The sequence below is a fragment of the Equus przewalskii genome, chromosome 16, assembly GCF_037783145.1.
Source record: "Equus przewalskii isolate Varuska chromosome 16, EquPr2, whole genome shotgun sequence".
Lineage (NCBI taxonomy): Eukaryota > Metazoa > Chordata > Mammalia > Perissodactyla > Equidae > Equus > Equus przewalskii.
In genome coordinates, this window is record NC_091846.1 from 1,849,613 (window position 1) to 1,868,753 (window position 19,141).

General features: G+C 44.6%; 1 protein-coding gene across 6 annotated transcripts in view; it reads right to left on the minus strand.

Annotated features, from left to right (window-relative positions):
- Positions 1-4,846, minus strand: part of LATS2 (large tumor suppressor kinase 2) — a 97,429-nt gene extending 92,583 nt beyond the window's left edge. For 2 of the 6 annotated variants that reach the window (XM_070577857.1, XM_070577851.1), the window contains exon 1: positions 4,663-4,801. The gene's annotated coding sequence lies outside the window, so the exon portion shown is untranslated. Of the gene's footprint in view, positions 1-4,662 lie in introns of all 6 variants that reach the window. The other 4 variants (XM_070577850.1, XM_070577848.1, XM_070577849.1 and 1 more) reach the window with 3 other exon arrangements.
- Positions 4,847-19,141: the final 14,295 nt, after the last annotated feature.

The following is a 19,141-nucleotide window of genomic DNA, read 5'->3' on the forward strand; positions in this document are numbered from 1 at the left end:
ACTGCCCAGGCCAGGGAGCCACACGACAGGGAGGGCCCCTCTAGCAAGGGTTTCTGAGAAAATCAGTGATTACGCTCCTCTGGGGATCCAGGGAAAACTCGCCAATAAATAGTGTCATCATAAGGTGTCGGTGGTTTTAGAAGTGCCATAGGTATGCCAAACACTGTACTGGACATTACGAGGTTTCACCCAGGTAGAACAGGGTCTCATTTGTAAATAAACTCATAATCTAGGAAAAAAACAAAGCACCACATTCTCGATTAGCTTTGCACAGGGTATTTGTATGATATATATATATTCATTATAAATAATGACATGGACAATGGAGCCACAGAAGTCTGCACTCAAAATTACTACATGGAGTGACCAGGTGGTAGATAAATTATCTATTCTTTGCAGCATTCCTAACAGCAAGCAACTGAACGGGACGGTCTCCTTCTAGTCAATTCCGCACCCCAGCAGAGGTTTTCAACTTTGAGAACACCCTGCCTCCTCTGCACCACCGCCTCCAAGTTTCAGATGCACCCCAGCAAGGCGGTAGGTACACCCAGCCCATTTGGGAGTCCCTGCTACGCAAGAGGTAATACTGTGACTGACCAAAGACTCCAGTGCACGCGCCCGTGTGGAGAAAGCCTCCTAGAGAAGGATCATTTCACCAAAATTGGAAAGGCTAAAGGGCTATGATTCAATGGAGGAAGTGTGAAACTATTCCTGGAGTCTGGAACTTCCTGTGAAAGGCTCAAACACAGAAGAGAAAGATGAACAGGCAGGTAACGTTGGGGAGGGGGCAGGTACTGTCTGGGTCATTTAATGAAAATACGGGAGTGACATTCACGAGGTCGGATGGAGTTTATTAGTAACAGAACAGGCTGGTCTTAGCATTCCTGCTCAAGGTAACAGCCTGGAGGCAGTGAGACCAATGCTCCAAAGGGAGGGCCCCTCTATTCAAAGCCAACTTCCATTCTTAAGATCCTTACCATCCTAACGAGGTTAGAGGCCATAGGATCTGTGCTAGCCACAATATCCTAACAACCAGTCAACAACAAATACAAACCAGTGCTACAAAATAGGAGATTTTTCATTTGTCTGCCAGAAAAATTCCTATGAATGTCAAATATTGGCACATGAACAAAAAGTATTTAACTTAAAAAAAAACATCTGCTACAGTCAGGTTGACATGGTCTAGATGCTAAGTGACATAAAGTTTTCATATAGTGAATGCAAACATTAAGCAAGGTCAAATTTCCACTCTACGTTTAGCATCATAACCATTATCCCTTTTCCAACATTACCTTATTTTAATAATACTTTCAAAATGAAACTGTAAATCAAATAACATTAGCCTTAAAAGTAGTGAGAGAACAGTTAACACTTAGTGAACCTAGTGGCCCAAGCAGGGCTACCTGCAAACTCCAGGGGCAATTCACAGGTGCTTTACCTAAGAAAGCCCCATTTCACAGAGCTCATCCACCCAGCATACAATGGGAATGGTCACCCCCTGGACTTGTGCAATGTGAAAGCCCAGTTCTGTCCAGAGGAGTTAATACTAAGCAAGAGGCTTTTTCTTTTATATTGGTGAGGAAGATCAGCCCTGAGCTAACATCTGTGCCCATTTTCCTTTATTTTCTACGTGGGACGCCGCCACAGCACGACTTGGGTAAGTAGTGCGGGGGTCGGCGCCCGGCTCCGAACCTGCGACGCCCAGGCCACGGAAGAGGAATGCACGGACTTAACTTCTACGCCACCCACCCGCGCCAGCAATAGGCTTTTTAAAAGGGAAGAAGATTAAGAGGATTTTTTGAGCTGGCAGTCAATCACCTTAGGGATTATTAAGACCAATCTCTTCGTTCTGTTTATCAGGACATTTTGCTCCTTAAGACAAAATAAATGCAGTAAATTTATCTTCTGTATTTCTTCAAGCCCACTATTTTTTAAAAGTCAGTAAGGAATATTATTTAGAAGTTTCACTTTATAACCATGAAATATAAAAGCAGCTTTTCAAAAACTGTGTTGGTCTGGTTTTTCCAATACAAAGCAGAACACTCCCAAAGCTTCCCCAAATCCTTCCTGTGTGTTTATGCTGAATTTATCAGCTTCAACACCTCCCGGTGCCACTCCAGCACCCCCCTCCGCCCCCAGCCCCCCAGGGGGATTTAAGAGCCTAGGGCTGGCTATTCACAACACACATTTAAAACAACAAGGCTTCTCATTGTAAAAACATTCCCCTCCCACCAAAGGGAAGTCCCTCCCACCAACCCTGTGATTTGCTAAGGAAAGAAAGAAATATGTACAGCTCCAATTTACACGTAAGTCAAAACTATTTCAAACTAGAACGAGAGGCTAAAAGAATCCCTTCCAGTTCTAAAACTCCATGATTCTAATAATTCATTCACCTTAATAATTTTGCATGACATCTTCTATTCAGATACCACTTTAAATTGCTTATTTTGAGATTTATTAAATGTTCAGCAATTTTAATTTCAAGCGAATGCTGGCGTATTCATTAAACGGTGCTCTATACACCTGGATAATGAGACCAAATTTTATGAGAGGCTGAATAACAGTCTTGTTAATTATAATTTAAAACAGACCTTCTTAAATAATCTTTGCATTCTTATTTTGGAAAATCTTTCTGTTACTACCTTACTACTACAGTTGCTTAAAAAAAAAAAAAAAAAAACTTAGAAGATACCAAGCAGCGTGGTATCTTGATTTAGCACTCAAAAGTGGTGATCCCTCACACAGGGATTTCAGCTGAGAATTAATGAAAAATAGAGAGTAAGATCTATTTAGCACAAATATCCTAATAACAAGCCAGGAGTTACTTCCTCCATTACTAAGGGAAGGCCCTCATCTACTGAGTCAAAATTTAAACAGAACACCTGTACGGAGATGACACACATTTTGTGTCTTTCCATTCAAATTTCAGTATATTCAGGTTTCTTAGTAAAAATGTGGGCAATCCTTCCTTTAAAAATGCACGTATTTGCTGAATACTTTGGGAAGGGAGCTGTTCCATTGAATTTTTACCTGCCAAGTGTATACTCCCCGGTTTAATAGCTAAGGTTAAATAATTTTTAAAAGTCTAGATGACTATTACCTTAAGAACACTCTCACATATCCTACATAAGTGTGAAAATGTAAAAAATCTTGTTTAATGTTTTGTCAACATAAGATCTACAAATAAAGTGCACTTTCCCGGTTACGCTCGCAAATACTCATTCGAGGGCACAGAATACCCATTCGAGAGCCTCAGAACACGCTGCCAGCAGCCCAGGACACCCGGGAGCCCGCCGTCGGCCTCTGCGGGGGCTGCTTCCCCTCCCCCAGCCCCCTGGGCACCGGGACCCTGCAGTCAACAAACGAGAGGGCCGCCCGGGGCTGGCACTGCTGCCCAACCCCGCGGCCCGCTTCGCCCGGAGAGAGACGCTCCTCCCGAAGTTCCGCAGTCAGGCTGGAGGGGAAGTGATTGGCAACAGGCGAATTTTATCGGAATCCGCATCTCCAGAGTCTGGCCGGGGAACTAACTGCAAGTGAAGTTGCATCAGAAAAGACAAGCTCCGGGGAAGTCGGCTCAACTAGGGCGCAGGACGGGCACGTTATGCAACGGCCGCCGCTCTCACGGCCCGGCTGCGCCCCGAAAGGACCGGGAGGCCAACTCGGACACGCCGAGCGGGGAGATTTCCCCGTGGGCGCTGCGGCCCGTTGCGGGAACAGCGCCCGTGGGGAGACAGCGCCCGTGGGGGTCGGCGCCCGTGGGGGGACGGCGCGGCCCGCAGGGAGACGGCGCCCGTCGGGGGACAGCGGCCGCAGGGAGACGGCGCGGCCCGCCGGAGGACGGCGCCCGTGGGGGGACAGCGCGGCCCGCGGGGGAACCCCGCTCGTGGGGGGACAGGGCCCGCGGGGGTACAGCGCGGCCCGCGGGGGAACCCCGCTCGTGGGGGGACAGGGCCCGCGGCGGGACAGCGCGGCCCGTGGGGGAACAGCGCGGCCCGCGGGAGAACACCGCTCGTGGGGGGACAGGGCCCGTGGGGGTACAGCGCCCGTAGGGGGAGAGCGCGGCCCGCGGGGAAACACCGCTCGTGGGGGTACGGCGCCCGTGGGGGGACAGCGGCGCGGCCCATGAGGGGACAGCGCCCGTGGGGGGACGGCGGCGCGGCCAGCCGCGTACGACGGGGCGGCCGGACGCGGGACCCCGGAGCTGTGCGGGCCGCTCGCGGGCACCGCGCCCGGCCGGGCGTTCGGGCAGAAGCCCGGTTCCCCGGGACAGTGGCGGGGGGGCCGCCCCCGGGCCGCAGCCGCCCGGGGCACAACAAAGCCGCAGCCCCGCCGGCCCGGGCTCGCCCCCAGCCTCCCGGCCCCGCGCGAACCGGCTCGGCGGACTCCGGACGGCCGGCGACGACGCGCCGCCGGGGCGGTCTGGCCCAGGACGGGCGGGGGCCGTGGGGGCAGGGCGCAGGGCTCCGGTCCGGACACACTTCCTGGGCCGCCCGCGCCCGCTGCTCGGCCGGGCCGCGCGGCCGAGCCGGACGCCCTTCCCGGAGCCGCGGCCGGCGGCGGCCCGAGGGTGGGCGCAGGGAGCCCTGCGGCCCCGCCGGCCCGCGGAAACTTTCCCTCGTCCCGCCGCGGCCCCGGCCACACGCCCCCGCCCTGCCCCTTCACCTCCTGGGGCGCGGTCTACACGCTCCGGGGCGTCCTCGCCCGGGGCTCCGGGGCCTCGCGCGCCGGGGCACCGGGCGCCGGTGGCTGGAGCTGCTGCTGGCCCCGCAGGGACGGGGGAGCCCCGGGCGGCGGCGGCGCGAGCGGCGGCGGCTCCATCTTCCCGGGGCGCTCACGCCGCGGTTCCAACGCGCAGACCCAAGTGGGACATTCGCTACATTGTTGGCATTCCACGGGCGTCACGTGACCCCGCCTCCCGCGTCACTCTCGGCCGCATACCAGCCCGGGCGGGGCGCCTGCGGCCCTTGCCGCTCGGCCGCCGGCCCGCTCCGCCCCGCCGCCGCTTCCTGCCTCCCGGTCCGGCCACCCGCGCCCGCCGCCACCTGCCTGCGGCCTCCCGCCGCCTCCTCCGGACCTTTTTGCCAGTGTGTCACCCGGCCCCAATTCCAGTATTGCCCCCTCGACTGGACCTGTATTAAAAGTTGGTAACTCTGTCGTTACAGCCACTGTTTTCTTAAGCATCTCACACCAGCCTTGGTGAAGAAAGTAAGTTAACAGGCCTGAAGGAGCCACCAAGTTACCAAATAGGTGCCAGACACTAAAAGTAATGGGCAGAAAAGGACAGACAGCTGTTACTCATGGAAGGACATCAAATATACACCCAAACTCAGTCACTTTTAATTTAACCCCCAGCGCTGTGCATATTTTATGGGAAGTGTTTTCTGGTATACAGAACAGTATAATAATGTATACCAACAAGTGAGGGTTTGGTTTTTGCGTTTCAACCGCGACTGTCTTTCCATTTGGGGACTGTGGATTTGGTGCAAGGACTTATGCAGGGACTGTGCGGAGATGTGAGTAGAAATAGACTGGAAGCCAAATCTTTAAGCTACTCCTGGCTCTCCGTCTAACATCATACTTCCTACCGCCAACAGTCTGTGGCAGGTGATTATGAGGACTAATATTAGTTTAAAACCCAAGCTACCTTCCTTTTTAATTAATAAACTCCTGTGAAATTTTTAAATTTTAATCTCGAGAGAAACAGTAAAGAAGGTCATTATCTCTGGACTGTTTTAGCAACCTTACCGGTCCCTAGTCTGCCATCCGGTTCTTCCTCTCTCAAGCCCAGCCGGGTTTTCAGCCCTGCCTCTGCCTTAGCTCACACAGAATCTTCTCAGATCTCCCCCCTGTTTTCTCTGTTTGAGCTCTAATAATTAAACCATTATTGTGCACTTTGGAATTCAATTTAATTTCTCAGTCTTATCCTGTACTCAACCCAGGCATCTTGCACAGTGTAAGCGTTCAGCAGATGCTCTGTAATTGAGTCCCCGTTGCACTCTGCTGTGTACCTTTTTGCTATACACTGACCATGCTTTTTCCACCCCAGCCCCATGCCACAGGGCTGGCTGCCAATCTTCCTTTCTGTGTTTAAAGATCCTGCCCTTGCTCTGTCTTCAAAGATGTAAACATAATTAAATAAAACATTTTCATCAAATGAAGTATTGTAAATAAAAGGAATTTAATGGACTTTAAAATTTATGTGTAAACATCTAATAAAATTTTGTAATTACAAGAACCATTATAGCATTGTTTGCAATAGTGAAAAATCAGGAAGAACCTAAATGTCCAGCAATAGGGAACAGTAGGAAAATAAAGGGTAGATATTCAAATGATGAAATATATAAAATGGCTAAGTGAAAAAAATAAAAAAATAGCTACGTGAATGAACTAACTAGTTCTGTACTTTTCAGAGAATAAATGATTGTAGATAGAATTCAAAACCATTGTAGAGTGGAAAAAAGCAAGCTGCAGAACTATATATACACTATGATACCATATTTATAAATAAGCAAAATCCCATAGAACCTATACTAGTCATATACCTTATATAAGTATAGACATGGACTGCAAGAGTACGCACCAAATTCATGACAGCTGTTGCCTGTGTAGAAGGAAGGAGAGAAATTAGATTGAGGAGAGAAAAATGAGAACTTCAACTTTATCTCCAATGCTTTATTGTATTTTATTTTATTTTTTTGCTTGAGAAAGATTAGCCCTGAGCTAACATCTGTGCCAACTGTGCTCTATATTTTTCTTTTTGTATGTGCATCCCTGCCACAGCGTGGCTTGACGAGTGGTGTAGGTCTGCACCTGGGATCCAAACCCACAAATCAGGGCCGCCAAAATGGAGCATGCTGGACTTAACCACTACGGCACAGGGCCGGGCCCTGTTCAATGCTTTATTTTTATATTTAAAAAAGTAAAGCAAAACTGTCAAAGTCTTAAAATTTGTTGATTCTGGTGATTAGGTTCAATAATATGTGCTGTGTTATTCTTTGTGCCTTTTTTAAAAACATCTTTTAAAATTTTTCAAACATGTATGCATGAAACAAACTTGAAACAAGTAAATTTCCAATTAAAGGCTTGCTTGGGGAAACTGTGACACGCTTATATAAGAGAATATTATTATTAATGATTGTGTTTATTGTTATTGGGATGTGTGTTTATTGACATGGAGTCATTCGTTCCTTTGGGTTATTTTTTATTTTTTGAGTACCTGTTATGAGCCATGGGCTAAACCAGGCACTGGGGATACCATGGTGAACAAAAACACAAGACCTGTCCCCTGGTGGAGCTTACAGTCTTGTAGACATGTTCAAGAAAACAAGCAAATGACAAAATAGAGTACAGCAGCTGATTTGGGGGAACAATACAAGTATATATATATATTTATATATTTTTAAAAATATATAAATTATATAATATATAATACAATATAATATAAAATATTATAATGTATAAGTATATTTAAAAGTACATACATACATACATATTTTTAAGTTCAGAAAAGTATGCAGTCAAATGTTAAAAGTGGTAGTCTCAGGATGTAGTGATGCTGGGTGATTTTTTTCTTATAGTTGCTGTTATTTCTAAATAGGATAGTTAACAAAAACTATGTTTAAATTAAATAATCAGCTAAATAAGTACATTCACATAATGCATCCAGCTGAGAAGGGGAGAAAAGAGAAATAACACAAGGCTAGCTGAGCACAAAGCCTGCAGTAGTGGCAACGTTGCAGTGTATAAATTGATTGACATAGCGTGTACATATATGTGTGTGTGTGTGTGTGTGTCCTTACAACCAGGTGTTGCCCTAAATGTGTGTATGATCTCATTTAATCCTCTAGACAACCATGTTATTAACCCCATTTTATAGAAGAGGACCCTATAACACAGAGAGCCCTACTAACTCGTTCGAGATCAAAGAGCTGGGATTCCAGCCTTGACTCCAGAGCTAGGCATGAATTATAAGGCTGTCTTCAGGTAATCTCAAAACGTCATGATTACAGTGTACTTATAAATAAGGAAATTGAAACCACATTAACTCCCTTGTACTTTGTTTGCGGGAAGAGGGACGATCTTTGTGGAGTGATGAAGAGGGGAGCTCAAACACGTGTCTCCAGCACCAGGCAGAGAAGACGGAGGTTGCGGACCTCAGGCACAGGCAATCCATTCACCAGTGAGGCCCCTGCACTTGTGGGGCGCGGATGTTTCGGGGTTCTGACTGAGGCCCCTGGGGAAGATGCACCAAGACTGCCTACCTGCTCACCCCCACCTCCATGCGGTAAATGGAAGAAACCTGATTACGGTTCACACCTTAGTGCCTGGGACGCAGGCTCTGGTCTCTAGACACACTTTTTCTCATTTTGGAAAGAAAAACCCGTATAATCTATGGGAAAGGTTTAGCAAATCTGCCTGATTACAAAAGAATGTTCTTTATGGGAGTAGTGAAACAGTAGAGTAAGGTCAGGTTATGAAAGGCCTAGAAAACTAGGACGAAGATATGCTACACTGATTTGTTTTATACTCATATTTTGTCTCCTTATTTAGATTATAAATTCCGCAAGAACAGGGACCATATTCTCCCCCTAAAACTACATATAAAGAACTTCTTAACTACTAATTTGCATATATTGAATGTACTTTTAAGGGCTGCTTTAGTATCTTGAATATCAAAATTTAAAATATAACCTTTCTCTCTGAACCAACCACTCCAGGTCAGCCAGGGAGATCTCCTGATCCGTTGTTCTTCGGAGTTTTTGGTTCTGTAAACTTGTAGGAACTTCCAGAGTTAACAATATCAGCTCTATTAGTTGGGAGCTCTGTTTCAATGATGAACTGTCTTCCTTTTTTTTTTTTTTTACTGTTTTTTGTTGTGATAAGATGCTATACATAATATAAAATTTACCATTTTAGCTTATTTTAGCTGTTCAGTTCAGTGGCGTTACGTACACTCACAATGTTGTGCAACTGTCGCCACCATCCGCCTCCAGAACTTTTTCACCTTCCCAAACTGGAGCTCCGTCCCCATTAAACACTAACTCCTAATTTCCTCTCCCCTTGTTGTTTGTTTTTTGTTGTTGTTGTTAATTGTTTTGCCTCTCAGGTAATCAGCTACTTTTTTTCCTGCTATGAAGATCCCAGTCTTTAGTAAGATACTATACTTTACTAATTTTCTGCTTTTAATCTGCTGTTGACTACAAAGGATTACTTAGTTTATCAAAATTGTATGTAGGGGCCAGGTGGTTAAAGTTCTGTGCGCTCCACCTTGGAGGCCTAGGTTTGTGGGTTTGGATCCTGGGTGTGGACCTACTCTGCTCATCAGCCATCCTGTGGAGGCATCCTACATACAAAGTAGAGGAAGATTGGCAAGATGTTAGCTCAGGGCAACTCTTCCTCACAAAAAAAAAAAGAAAGAAAGAATTGTATGTAAAGTAAGAGCTAATACAACTTATTCCTAAAGCCTTTCCTTTGGAGAGAAAAGCTAGGACTTTATGATGGCTGTTTCAATTATTAAAAGACCTTTTGCTTCCTCAGTTCCTGGACATTTTCCAAAGGGTTTATATGATTGGAAGTCAGACTTATGGAAAAGTGAATTCTTAATTTTTTAAAAAAGAGTAGTAAATTAATAGATAGTAGATGAATAACCAGAAGTATTTTATAGCTTGTATTTTTTAAAAGCTTTTTATGTAATAGGTTCCACCAGTAGATTTCTTTTTAAAAATTTTCTATTTTATTTTATTTTTTAATTGTAAAATACACCTAACATAAAATTTACCATCTTAACCATTTTTAAGAGTACAAACTCTTAGTTTTCACAATTATGAAAACAATTCGATACCAAGGGGGAAAATCCCCAGTATTAAATTTCAATTCTTACATGTGTTTTCCAGTATTAAAATCATGAGAGAGTAAACTTTTCTCTGATTTTAACTTATTTCAAATTGCTTTATTTTTAGTCATTTTGCAAAACAGAACCTCCTGGAAAATTTGGTAAAAACCTCCAGTGCATATTTACGGGAAGGGCCAGGGCCCCAGCAAGACTTACAGGGCGGCCACCTTGCCAGTGTCTGCTGGCCTGCCCTTCCAGCCACCACCAACAACACGGAGTGCAGCTTCATTCTCTGAATAGCCTCTCTGCTTCTCAGATGAGTAATGAAGTACGCGATTGCGTAAGTCCGAATTGCTCAGTAATGTAAGAAGATTTGTTCCCAGAAGACCTCAAAGAAACACTGTCAAGATAAAAATCACATTCTGCATTTAAAGAATTTTTATGTTGACACTTTACATTATTAAGAGATGAATTGCTGAAACAAATTTTCTTTTCTTACCACATCCTTCATCAGCTACTTTTTATGCTGAATGGGCTATGACAGCAACACCAGCCATTTACTTGTATTTCTCATTACATTTATAGTTGGCTGCAACTTCTACTTCATTTGCAGACATGAGCAGAATGCTGTTGTGTCTGTAATTGAAAGAAAAATCCCACGGAAAGGGTCTATATGCTCTAAAACCTTCCATTCAAATCTTTAATCCAATCTTCTGCAGAAAATATTTGTAAACCTTGCTCTGGGAAGAACAAAAGTGTAAGCCTCAAACTCTTGTCTCAACAGAATCAATGTCTAACATTTTCAAAGGGAAGCATCGGAGCGACTCTAAATTGACATTAAAGATTTAATTGTTTAATTGTAAAAGAAAATTTCCACAGTCTATTTTTAACTTTTAATTTAAAATTAACTACTAAATGTTGTTTTGGTTGTTATCAAATAGTTGCCTTTAAAACCATGTATTTTGCTTTACCAACCAGACCTGAAAAGAAAAACTGTGTGTGTCATCTTCAGATGCTTGATAAATGGGTTTTGATCATGAAAACCATGATGCGATTAGGGTAAGGTGATTTCCCATGCAGAAGTGGGAGGAGGCCAGTAGCAGACAGGCTGCCAAATTTCAAAGAGCAAAAGGAAATCTGTAAAAGTCAGGAAGCAGTCATGCAGATTGTATTTGACAGCTGGTAACCCCAGGACAAGAAGTTGCTGAGTTTGGGGGTGGAACTCAAAAGATGTCCCAGAGTTAATACCCTTCAGAAAGACAGAGGTGAGAGGCAGAGCTAAAGTTTGAGGTAAAGATGCTGGGAAGGGGGCAAGAGCAGAAACCAAGTCGTGAAAAGCCTGGTATCAAAGGCATGCAGAGAATGGACTTCTGAGAGCGGAGGGAGATTGTTAGAGAAATAGGGACAAGAAGTACACACGGAAGTTGGGAAGCTCTGATGGCATAGCTCTGTGATTATGTGCTGTCAAACTAATCCTCGGGGAAAGAGAGGAGCTGGAAAAATATTTGGGAGATAGAACAGGTGAAAGAAAATTAAACTGAACTCAAGTAGAGAGAGGAGATGAGAGGGCTACACTCTGGTGGAAAGCATCACAGTGCTCAGTGTTCACAGAACAGAAGGAGGGAGCGTGGTTTATGTCTACGTTGAAAGGTGACTGCAAAGAAAAACAAGATCTTGAGTTTGCCTACCCTTTCTTTCTGGCATTTTTGCATAAACAAGAATTTTTGCGGTGTTCCTGTGTAATGAAACACATCACGAAGTCCCATATTTTCATTTCCACAGTTCCAATCACTTGCTAGACATTTTCACCTTTCAAAGTCAAAATGGTCTAAAATAGAACACACATATTCACTCAACAAATATTCACTGGGCACTTACAATATGTCAGGCTTGTCAACCTCTTGAGCAGTACCTAATTTGTTCAACACATTGGGCAGCCAGATGTGCTAGGCACTGGGGACAAAATTGTGAAAATGGACATTATCATGGAGCTTACAAGTCTAGTGGGGGAGGTAAATAATAATCAGATAATGCTAAAAACTAAAGGAAATTTTGTATTGTGATTGAAACTATAAAGGAAAGACACATCTTTCCATGAGATCTTATAATAGAGGAGATGTGACCTGGTCTACGAAATCAGGAAGCACTTTAGCTGAGATCCAAAAGATGAGAAGAAATTAGCAAGATGAATAGGGAAAGCGTGCCAAGAGAGAACTACATGTGCGAAGGCCTTGTGGCAGAAGGAACATGATGCAGCATTTCAAACACTAAAAGAGACCATTGTGACTGGAGTGCAGAAATAGGAGTTAAGAGATAAGAGGTGAGGATAGAGAGGTAGGCAGGGGTCAGGCTACACAAGGCCTTATGGGTCACTTAGGATTTTAGTCTTTTTTTTTTGAGGAAGATTAGCCCTGAGCTAACATCTGCCGCCAATCCTCCTCTTTTTGCTTTGGAAGCCTAACCCTGAGCTAACATCTGTGCCCATCTTCCTCTACTTTATATGTGGGACACCTACCACAGCATGGCTTGCCTAGCGGTGCCATGTCCGCACCCAGATCCGAACTGGCGAACCCTGGGCCGCAGAAGCAGAACATGCGCACTTAACCACTGCGCCACCAGGCTGTCCCGTATGGATTTTAGTCTTTATACGCAGAACAATGGGAAGTCATGAAAGGGCCATAAGTAAGGCAATGACATGATCTGATGTGTTTCTAAAAGCTCATTCTGGCTGCTGTGTGGAGAATGAGAGGGAGCTGAGAGGAAGGAGGGAAAGCTGAAAAGATACTACTAGATGAGGACAGAGGTGATGCAACTTGGGCTAGAATGCTAGCAATGGATATGGAACAAAGCAGATGAACTGGAGAAATTATGGTGGTAAAACTTTCTGATCCCAGTGATGGATTGGCTGGACGGACCATGGGAGAAGGGAGTGTCTCCTGGGTTTCTAACTTCTATAACTGTGGGTGATGGTGCCCTCCATTGTCCTAGATCCTAAATTTGTTTCTGGAAGGATCTTTTGAGACAGTGGAGTGAATGGAGATGTTATTATGAAGGGAGTTGTAGACACTGATTTGCAGCTCAGGAGAAATCTGATCAGGAGAGAGAAACTTGTGAGTTGCCTATGTATACTGTGGGTGGTCACTGAAGCTGAAGGTGTGGGGAAATTTGCCTGGGTGGACAGTACAGAGAGAAGGGAGGAGGAGACTTGAACCCTGAGGAGATGCAGCATTTAATGGTGAAGCAGAGGAGGGTGAACCCGCACAGGAGACAGATAGGCTGCTAGAGAGCTGGAGGAAAATATAATTTCGTAGAAACGAAGAGAAGAGTGTTTCAACGAAGGAGGGATCAGCAAAGATATATGGTACTAAAAAGTCAAGTAAAATGACAGCTGGAAAACTCCGTAGGCTTTAAACACACGGCAGCTATTGGAACCTTAGCAAAGAGCTCTGTTGGTAGACTGACAAGAGCAGAAGCCGGATGGGAGATATTTGTGATGAGTAAGGTAGCAAAGAACAAAGAAAACTCTGAGACATGTAGTCGGAAAGGGAAGGAAAGCAATAAAGAAATAGCTGGAGGAGAATGGGGGCTCAAGGGGAAGACACTTTTAATGTGAGAATTCTATTAGTGCCATAACAAATTAGACAAAATTCGTGATTTAAAGAAGCATACATTTGTAACCTTACCATCTTGTAGGTCAGAAGGTCCCACCTACAGCACTGGTGAAGAATTGGCCTTGGATAGGGGACCACGGCATGAGGATTCCCTTTCATTTTTAGGCTAATATAATGGCCGAAATGGGCTCCCCTAATTTTGGTTTCTCCTTTTCCCCACTCATTGTACACAACTCTAAGCCAGATTAGTTTTCCTAAGGACAGCAGCTCAAAAACCTTCAGGCTCTCCCCACTGCCTACTGAATGAAGCCTAGACTCTTTGCTAGACTTCCATGATAAAGAGAAAGAATGTTTTTCCAGCATTGTTTTGTTGTCTTTCACTCTGTGTGCATTTGTGCAGGTGTGTGTCTCCCAGACCTCCAGTCAAACGAAATAGCTGCTTTTTGCATGGGATCTGTCTCTGCATTCTGTTCATGCCTTTCCAGGCTTGAATGCCTTCTCCTCAGTTTCTCTCCTTGTTGAAAATCTACCCATATATAGTATGTTAGAATAATGGCCCTCCCAGAATGTCCACACCTTAATGCCTGGAACCTGTGCATGTCACCTTACATGGCAAAAGGGACATTGCAGCTGTGATTAAGGTTACAGACATTCAGATGGAAGAGACGACTTTGTATTATTCAGGTGGGGTTCAACGTGATCAAAAGTGTCCTTAAAAGTGGAAGAAGAAGGCAGAAGGGGAGGTTAGAGAGATGTGACAACATAAGAAAGACTTGACCTACGGCTGCCTTTGAAGATGCAAGAAGGGGCCACAATCCAAGGAATGCAGTGGCCTCTAGAAGCTTTGTAAAGCCCTCACTTTACAGCTAGCAAGAAAAGAAGGACCTTGGTCCTACAACCGCAAAGAACTGAATTCTGCTAACAACACAAAGGGACAGAAAACAGGCTCTCTCCTAGAGTCTCCAGAAAGGAACACAGTCCTGTCAACACCTTGGTTTTAGCCCAGTGGGATCTATGTTGGACTTCTGGCCTCTAGAACTGTAAGATAATAAATCTGTGTGGCTTTAAGTCACTTAGTTTGTGGAATTTGTTATGGCAGCAATAGGAAAAACTACTACACTCTCCTTCATGGCCTGGTTGTAGCTCAACATCTCCAAGAAGCTGTCCTTGATCTCATTCAGAAACAACCGCTTTCCTTCGGACTGTGCAGAACTTCTCCCCTGATGAGAAATGGTCTGGTACTGGTTATTCGCAGACTTGTCCCAATTCTCCCATTAGGCCTTCAGCTCCTCAAAGTTAGGGTTTAGGATTTAGGTGGATATAGTAGCTGTCACAGTATCTAGCCCCTTGCTCAGTATGTAGAAGCTACTCAACAATTTTCTTTCGCATAATAAATGAACAAATGGAAGTCCCCATAAAGATGGCAAGAACAACATAATAAGTGTGCCCTTTCTCTTTTGTTTTCCCTCAGGTTAGATATTATCATCTTTTTTTCTTCTCCCCAAAGCCCCCAGTACATAGTTGTATATTCCAGTTACAACTGGAATGTAACCTACAGGTCCTTCTGGTTCTGCTTTGTGGGATGCCACCTCAGCACGGCTTGATGAGCGGTGCTAAGTCTGTGCCCAGGATCCAAACCAGTGAAACCCTGGGCTGCTGAAGCAGAGCGCACAAACTTAACCACTTGGCCATGGGACTGGCCTCAGATATTATTATCTTAACTCTGAAATTAGAAGCCATTCCTTTACTATCATTTGTGGCCCCAAAAACATATGAATATTTACTGTTAACAGGAGATATTATTCTTGTAAAAATAATTAATTTTAATTAGTTATATTGCATGCCTTCCCTTAGAAGAGGACCTTAGAACTTTAGAGAATTAATAATAAGGAATGGATAGGGGCCGGCCTGGTGGTGCAGCAGCTAAGTTCGCATGTTCCCCTTTGGCTGCCCGGGGTTCACCGGTTGGGATCCCAGGTGTGGACATGGCACCGCTTGGCAAGCCATGCTGTGGTAGGCGTCCCACATATAAAGTAGAGGAAGATGGGCACGGATGTGAGCTCAGGGCCAGTCTTCCTCAGCAAAAAGAGGAGGATTAGCGGCAGATGTTAGCTCAGGGCTAATCTTCCTCAAAAAAAAAAAAAAAGAATGGATAAAGAGAAACTTTTACCTATAAATAATACCTATAAATCAAGGTATTATTTTTCTTAATACTGCTGATAATAATAAGTTACTTTCACATCAAACAGTACTTGGCTTACTTATGAAGGAGTAAGTCTGTATTTTAATGTTTCTCTTTTAGGGTGGAATTATGATGGAGGTGAATATAAGTTGTAGTTAGAAAGAGAAAAAAGGTTAAAAAAAGATTTCTCCAAGATCAAGGGGCACTTTCATGTCCATCTATACTGAACAAATGCCATGATAATAGGAAGATGAATAGTACAATCATACACCACTAAAAATCCAGTGACATGAAGCTACAGTGTCCAAATAATCACTGTGAAAGCATAAAGAAAGATTCAAATATTAGACATGATTGCTCCCTTGACAATGGATGCGTGAATTTCAAAGATTGCAGAAAGAGAAATTTAAGAAGTCAAGACAAAGGGAATTTTTTTTTGGTGAGGTAGATTGGCCCTGAGCTTCCAACTATTGCCAATCTTCCTCTTTTTGCTTGAGTGAGATTGTTGCTGAGCTAACATCTGTGCCAGTCTTCCTCTATTTTATTTGGGATGCCACCACAGTGTGGCTTGATGAGCAATGCTGGGTCCATGCCTGGGATCTGAACCTGTGAACCTTGGGCCTTTGAAGTGGAGTGTGCAAACTTAACCACTAAGCCACCGAGCTGGCCCTGGGAAAATACTTTTTGAACAGTTGAAACTATACCAAAAATCACAACTCAGAGCTGAACTAACAGATTAATTTTATATCAAGAGATCAGAACGATAGATTTTGTTTTTACCAGGCTCTTGCTGGTTTCTAAGCTTCTATGATAACTTCCCAGTATACCTTTCATCTAGCAAATAAGGTACTGTTTATTTTTCAAGATGAATATGAGCTGAAGATCTCTCCAACGAATGTGCAACTACTCAAATATTGAATGTAGTTAGCTAGAGAAATTTTAGATAAAATCTGGCTAGGAAGGGAAGAATTGGTAGGAAAACAGAGGGAGAAGCCAAGAAGTGCAATTGGAGCAGAAGCTCAGAGAAAGAACACATCAGGAGACAGAACAGGCTGCAAGGGAGAGCTGAGCTCCCGGTGGGAACATCTCCAAAGAGGACTGGTGCTCCTGCAACAGACAGGGCTGTTGGGTGTGGTGCCCCTCATTACTGTAGAATTATTCTTGGCAGTTTTTTCAATTTTCTTCTCCAGATTTTTTTTTTTTTTTCCGATGAGGAAGATTGACCCTGAGCTAACATCTGTTGCCAATCTTCCTCCATTTTGTATGTGGGATGCTGCCACAGCATGTGTGCTACACAGTGATGTGTAGGTCTGTGCCCTGGATCTAAACTCACATACCCTGGGCTGCTGAAGTGGAGGGCACAAACTTAACCACTCTGCCACCAGGCCAGGCCCTGTAGATTAATTTTTAATTGCTAAATAGAATAAATATAGTGAAGGATCACATAGGTTCTCAAGCCCGATTCCTTTTTATTAGCAGGCCCTTAGAAGAGGTCAAAAGTAGCAGAGGAAGGTCCTTGAAAATACTCTGAAGTCTTGGCCTAATCTTCATAGAAGATAACACTATGTCACCACGTCCTGAGCACAGAGCTGGTCCCAGGTGTGGTCACCTTAGGGAGCCATGTCTGAGCCCATTCTGGACTACATTTCCTCTGTAACTAATAAGCACTGGGTATTTGTATTTTGAAGGGAACCAGGAGATGTAAACCCTTTAAGATTCAAAGGACTGATTCTCTTTAGGTGGAATTTTAGGAATTATAAATATTTTTTCATTCATTTATTTACCACATGTGTATTGAATTCCTGGTACAGTTCTTGGCATTGAGATCATAATGGTGAGCAAACTCAGACAGGACTCTGTTGTTATAGAATTTGCAGCTTGAAGAAGGAGGCAGTTGTAAATCAAATCGCCATAGAAACCAATGTGTAACTAGAAACGGTATTAAGTGCCACATAATCTGATTCCTCTAACCTAATGGACACGGGAGGCAGTCAGGGCTGGCCTTCCCAAAGGATTGACATCTGAGAGCAGAGGGGCAAGTGGAAGTTAACCAGGCAAAGGGCAGGGATAGGGAGGGAGTAGCGTTCCAGGCCTGGCGACTGGAGAATGTCCATGGAGGAGGGGAGGACGAGGTGGGAACCTGTGCCAACTACAAGTGCCCAGTGAAGCTTTCGGCCAGTCTACTCTTGCTGCACAGGTCCCCTTTTTTTTCACCAAACAAACCCCCTCTTGGCGGCACTGGTAGGAGTGACTTAGGGGCCACCGTCAGGTTAGACGTGGGGTGCAAAGTTGTCCCTGGGCTGTTTTTGCAGAGCCAGCAGCACTGCTTTATGCAAATCTGGATTGTGTATTTAGTTGGAGGGGCTGAAGGAGATGCTGCTGACCTAAACCCCTCTCATGTCCCCTTCAGGCTCACCACCAGGCAGGGAGAACTGCCAGGGCCCACTTCCCCATCAGGCCAGGGCCCACAAAAACATTTTAATTTTAACTTCTTTTAAAATCAGAAGAAAAATGAATGTAATAACAATAAATATATGATAAATCAACCCTGGATTATATTTGCTTTTATACGCAGTCATAAATATCATTTTAACTTTTAGCAGGGAAGGGAATCATGAAGGCAATAGTCATAATACAGCCCTGGCAAGTGTCTGTGGTGGGAGGCCATTTGAGGGGAAAGGCTTGAAGGGCAAGAAAGGCCAGGCCCCTGGACAGGGTGAGGATGTGGGACTTTATCTACCCAAGAGCAAAGGGAAACACTGAAAAGGTCTATGCTGAGGAGGGCCATGACTGTAGAAAGATCACTCTGGCCCCTGTGTGGAGAGCAGATGGTGGGGCTGGTGGGGAAGGGGCAGAAGCAGAAGTGGGAAGCGTGTGGAGGTGAAAGATGATGGAAGTTTATCAGAGCGGGCTATATTAGCTTGCTGGGGCTGCCTAACGAAGAACTACAAAACTAGACAGCTGAAAACAGCAGCAATTTGTTGTCTCACAGTCCTGGAGGGTAGAAAGCCGAGATCAAGGTGTCAACAAAGTTGGCTCCTACTGAGGGCTGTGAGAGAGAATCTGTTCCAGGCCTCTTTCTTAGCTTCCGGTGACTTCAGGTGTTCTTGGCTTGTTGGTGGCCATCTGCTCCCTGTGTCTTCACACTGTCTTTCTCCCTCTGTCTGTGTTCAACTTTCCCCTTTCCATAAGGACAGATAATCATATTGGATTAGGGCCTACCCTAATGACCTCACTTCAACTTGATTACCTCTGCAAAGACCTCATTTCCAAATATGATCACATTTGGGAGGTACTGGGGGTTAGGACTCCAACATATGAGTTTTGCAGGGACACAAGTCACTCCATAACAAGGGGCCAGCAAACTACGGCCTACGGGTCAAATCTGCTCCACTCCTGTTTTTCTATGGCCCCTGAGCTAAGAATCGTGTTTACATTTTCAAGTGGTTAGGGAAAAAAATCAGAAAAAGAATATTTCATGATTCATGAATATTATATGCAATCCATGTTTCATTA